The sequence below is a fragment of the Muscardinus avellanarius genome, assembly GCF_963383645.1.
Source record: "Muscardinus avellanarius genome assembly, chromosome: 8".
In the NCBI taxonomy this organism is placed as follows: domain Eukaryota; kingdom Metazoa; phylum Chordata; class Mammalia; order Rodentia; family Gliridae; genus Muscardinus; species Muscardinus avellanarius.
Window position 1 is genome coordinate 77,114,383 of NC_137794.1, and position 6,000 is coordinate 77,120,382.

Genomic DNA, 6,000 nt, shown 5'->3' on the forward strand with positions numbered 1-6,000 from the left:
TTCCTGACCTGGGTTGTATAGTCTGGGGTGATTCTTATTGTTTTGCCTCTATATGTCACCCATCCTTTTGTTCTCACTGCTTTTAAGATTCCTTCCTTGGCCTCTATGCTGGTCAATTTGGTTATTATGTGGCGTGGAATGGTTTTTCTTTGGTCCTTTCTCAGTGGAGTTCTGTATGCCTCCTGGACTTGAAGATTCAAGTCTCTTTCCATATTTGGAAAATTCTCTGAGATTATTTCCTTGAAGATATTACAGATGCCCTTGGTCTGTACCTCTATCCCTTCCTCAATGCCTATTATCCGTTAAATTAGGGTGTTTCATATTATCCCATAATTGCTGGATGTTTAGGTTTTGTTGCTGTAAAGATTTCTGTATATCACTGACTGTGTTTTCAGTTTGGGATGTACTGTCTTCTAATATTGATATTCTGTTTTCCATTTCATCTAATCTTCCAGAATTTATTTCTATTGCTGTCTTCATTTCACTTATTGCCTCTTTCATTTCATTCCAGACCTCTTTCTGATTCTTTTTTAGTGTTTCTAATTCATCTTTAACCTCCTCTATACTTGTTTTAAATCATTTCATCATATCGAACATCAAGATTCTGAACTCCCCTTCCTGCATTTCTAGTAGGTCAGTATTCATGATTTCTGCTGTCTCTTCATAATTCCTGGTTCTCATATTTACAGCGTTCTCTGTCCTGTTTTTTCTGATTTCTACCCATCGTTCGTGAGTAATGTGCTTAGTCAAATCTTAATATTAGGAGTTTAGGGGTATTGGCTAGTCAGCAGAGCCTTTCCAATGTTGAGGGCGGGTGATGTGTGAGGAGCTGGGGTGATTGGTAAAGGAGTCAGATTAGGTAGAGGATATGTTAGGTTGAGAAAGACTTTAAGTATGATAGGGTAATAACTTGCTAGGAATGAGAGAGAGTTAACTACTAGGACTCTTGTCGTTAGTAGAGTAATTATGGATATAAGAAATACTTTGAGTATTAAACCAGGAGGTATATTATGGGGAAAAGTTTTGGGGGAGAAAAGTATGTAGGTTAGTGTGGGAAGGTTTGTAAATAGAGGTGATGGAAGGAGCAGACAGACACACACACAAAAAAAGAATCCACACAAGATACCAAGACTATTATGTAATCCAAGAAAAAGGAAGGAAAACCAATCAAAGGAGGAGAATGAAAAAAAAGGAAGGAAAGAGGAAGAAAGAAGAAAAAAAGGACAAGAATAAAATAAGAGGAACTAGCAGCTGTGTGAAATAAAAAAAATAAGGCAAACTATTATATATATATATATATATATATATATATATATATATATATATATATATATCAACAAGTTAAAGTAAAAGAAGTGTGGGTTAAAAGAAAAAAAAAATAAAACAGCAATAACCATACCAAAACAAAAGCACTGTAAAAGCAAAATAAAACAAAACATCCACATTAAAATTAAAAGTAAAACAAACAGTCCTCCTTATTTACGCATATGGGGTCAGGTCCATATAATATGTGCGTATCTGATTGCTTTGGTAGCTTTCAGAATACCATCCAATGACTCTTAGTTTTCTTTGTACTCTATTTTTATCTACTTAGGTCACTCTGGGTGTTTGGACACCTTTCTCTCCTTTAGCTGCTTTAGGTTTATGTGTCCGGATGTCTGGTTTCACTGTTATTTGATTCTGTACAATTCACAGGTTCTGCGAAATTCTAACCTGTGGTTAGCACCTCTGCACTCACCACCCTAGCCTCCAGCCTGTGCTTCCCTACAGCAGGGGTGGAGAATGACCAAAGTATAATTGGAATCTCCCCCTGAGGTCCTGTGCAGATATTGTGGCCTGATGGATTTTCCTGTGTCTCTGGAAATTCCAGCTGGGCTAGCCAGTGTGGTCCCAAGATGAACCCTGGACAAATGGATGCTGGTTCCTGGATGCCCACATTATTGCCAGAGCTCTGCCTATTCCGAGAGTGCAGGCTTGATGCGCTGCTAATACTGGACCCAAGTGTGAGTGGATGCAGCTGTCTATTGCTGCTGGTATGCTCTTCCAAGGTGTATTGAGCTGTGTTCTCACTTAGAACTAAGCATCTGGCTACCAGAAGGGTGGGAACACCCAGCGGTGGGCCAGGGGTGCAGGGTAGGTGCTCAAGGGTCCAGTGCGCGGTGTCCAGCAATGGTCTCTGCCTCCGGCGGGACGTAGAAGCTGGGGTTGCCCCAAGGAGATTTCCGGGTCACACAGGGCTTTCGCAGCCTGGAAGGCCAGCTCTGGCAAGGTGGAAAGTGCTAGACACACAAGCAGGCTCCAATTTAGGGGTGGCAGTGGCATAGGCACTGACTACTAGCAGGGGACCGTGGCGCAGGCAAGGTACGCGAGGAGAGTGCTCAGTTCTGAGGCTTGGGCCTGTGCTGGGGTGTTGGGGCTGCGCACACGCTAGGATTCCAACTTACCAGGGCGCCCTCAGGTACCTGACTTGGTGCAGGAATCCGTGGGAGTCTCTATGCAGTTGTGATCCGGTCGCTGGTGAGCACACAGAATTCTGATGTGGTGCTGCTCGCTGCTTAAGATGCGGTCCTAAGTCCGTTTTTAGTCCCGGATTATCTTGCCGCGGTAATATCAGGCAGGCAGCTCCTCAGGCAGCTGCAAAAGCAGCCCGCCGATCGGCATTCCGATCAGCATTCCGATTGTATCTGCAGCAGGTCCCGTGTCCGATCTTTGTTCTTCTTCTTCAAGTTCAGGGTTCCACCGAGGTACCTGGATGTGCTTTGGTTCCTGGTATGTATTTATTTTGTTGATTAAGACACTGCTTTCTAAGTATTTAAACTTTATTTGCTTCAGCTACTGAGAAGTGCTGTGTCCCTCAGTCGCCATTTTTTCGATCATTTTTCTCAATCACATTAATTTGCTACTTAAATTTACATACAGTGACATACAACTAGAAAATATTACTGAGAAATTTCTCTTTTACAATATCTGTACATGGAAAATGTGCTAATCCTAGTTCATAAAAGTATTTGTAATAACTTGACATTTCAAATCAGTCTTTCTAACTCAGTAAGGGGCACTGGATGTTTGCATCATTTATTTATAATTAATGGACCTCAATCTCTTACGCATAGACCTACTAATGATATACGTTACTCATTATACTTCAAATTCTTAGTACAAAATCTCTGTACTGAACAGCAAGAAAATCATAGACACGGTGCTTTGAGGTTAAAGAATACAGCTACTTAATCATTTCAAGTGAAGTAAAAGAAGTTTGAATGCCATTGAAGGCTAAATTAAAACTCAATAATCAACTGTATAAAATCATTCAGATTGTGTGTGGGGGGAGTTATACTGTTAGAAAGGAAGACATTTCTCAGGGAAAGGATTAGAGAAGGCCAAGGGGAGAAAACTGATTTGGAGGAAAGCAGCTGTATGTTCCATCTGCACTCTCACAAGAGAAAACCTGAAACATTATACTGCAACAGATTTTACCTTTCAATTGTGAACACAAGAAAAGCAAATCCAGTTTCTGTAGTTGGTTTATAAAGCATTGTTCTTTCTGATTTGAATAAAAATATTTTAGGGAGGAAGCCTATGGCATTTGTGTAATTTAGAACAAGGAAGTAACGATACCAAAAGGTAACGGGGTCTATTGCAAATACACACTGATGTCAGCCCTGGAAGCAGAGGATAATAATGAGCCCCTAATTGTAGATATAGTTATTAGAATAAAATGATGTAAGATGCATATATCAGTAATTGTACAAAGAAAACACAAGCAAAATGATTTATGATCTGCTTCCAGATCAAACTATAGGATGGGTTATGCAAATACAGTGTTTAATGGGCTTGTGAGCTGGATGACAGAATTTATTAGAATTAAGAGAAAATAAATAATGTAAAGAGGTAGTCTGAATTACTTCATGTTTTCTTCTTATCCCAGGGATTTTATCATATCTTGGGTAGTGAATTAGTACATGAAACAGGTTTCTAGCTTCTGGTTAGTAACACCAAACTGACAAGACAGCACATTATGTCTTTGGTCAAAGTATAAAGAAAGCAAAGTTGTTTCATGAACAAGTGTGATGGGAATGAAACAAAAAATGTCATCTAACTCTGAAGCCTCTTAATCATCTAGAATTGCTCTGAGTCAGAGAAAAAGTAGTTTGGGTAGAAATAAGGAGGCCTATTTTAAAATTTTTTAGCTTGAGGTGTCAGTAGAGATTTCAAATTGTATATCTAGAAAGAGCTAGAAATTTGGAATGAACTTTCATATAAAAATATCAAAAAGATTCTGAGTTCAGATTTTGGATTTATTTGTATTTGGATTTATTTGTATATCTAGCATAACATATTTACCATACACAGAATAACAAATCTAATTTTCACAATCTTTTAATCATTGATAATATTTTTAATTTAATTATTGGTCTCATGTCAGAAAAAACTTGGGCAGGATAAAATAAAAAGATGTTTTCTAAAGCATACAACTAACATGGAACAAAATCAAGAGTTAAAATCAGATTTTCTGATTCCAAGTTTTCTGCACCTTCATTTATGCTACAGCTGATCTGGGACAAATGATGAAGAGACAGAAGAAAGAAAGGTCAAGGAGAAAGCATGGATAAATTCATGACTCAGAATTAAGTTAGCATGAATTTTACTCAGCATAATTTTTAAAGTTTACCCGGCAAGTCCAGCAACCTGGGAATAGAAGCTCTAAAACAGATGGTGGGATGATTCACTATTGAAGATTGGCAAGTTGACATTATGCAAGGTTAAATATACAAGGCTGTCTAAGGTGATAATAATACATCCCCAGAAAACAGAACCACATTGGCAGAGACACACATGAAGGCAGAGGTGACTGATGGAGCTCTAACATTGGGAAAACCTTGCCACAGTCAAATTTCAAAATATTAACTTTTCATTCTCTCAGCCTCTTGATTCTAGAGCATAGGTGCATCGCTTATTTCTAAAGCTGGTTCTGAAGGAATTCGGGAAATTCTGAGAGCTCCCCAATATTCTATCAATAGATTCCACTTCTACTTATATTAATATTAGATGTATTTTTTGCTTTTTACTGACTAGTATAATATTTGATTAATTGCAGTTTCATATTTTTCTGCTCTACATGCCATCCAAATTCCTTAAAAGTAGCAAGTACATGTAAAGCCAATAAACAATGTGACCCAACATCCAAGAAATTGAGAGAAACTCTTAGAAGAAGGCAAATAAATGGCATTGGTTTGACATGAATAGACCTCATAAGATTAAAACATACCCAGGAGCTGGGCGTGGTGGCGCATGCTTGTAATCCCCAAGCTTGGGAGGTGGAGACAGGAGGATTATGCAGGTTCGAAGCCAGCCTCACTGGCGTAAGAGACCCTGTTTCCAATATATATATATTGATAATGATATATATAATGATAAAATGTCTGGGAGTGTGGCCCAAAGGTAGAAGGGTTTCCAGGAACCCCAGTATTACCAAAAAATAAATACATAAATAAAAATAAAACATACCCAGGAGAAAATATTAGAAAGATCCAGAGTAATGACTGATTCAAAGATGTTCATAGTTTCAAGTGTGCAAATGGAAATAGACTAGTTCCCAAGCATAGTCATCCAGGCAGTTAATGAACTGACTGGGTTACTCTTTCTTTCTGAATATATAGAACACTAACTACAGCAAGGTGTTTCATAATAATAATAATAATAATAATAATAATAATAAATGGTCATAATAAACAGATTCAAACTTAAAATAAAACCCTGTATAGGGATGACTTCAAGAAGAAGAAGAAGAAGAAGAAGAAGAAGAAGAAGAAGAAGAAGGAGAAGAAGAAGAAGAAGAAGAAGAAGAAAGCAAAGAAGACATTGGCAGAATTAGACCCCAGTGGAGAGAAATGCATTAAAGTCTCCAGGTGAAAAAATAGAAGGGAGTTTGTTTTCCTTCTTGCTCCAGACAAAGGCACTAAAAGTGAATCTGAACTATAAATATTCCCAGGCAAATAC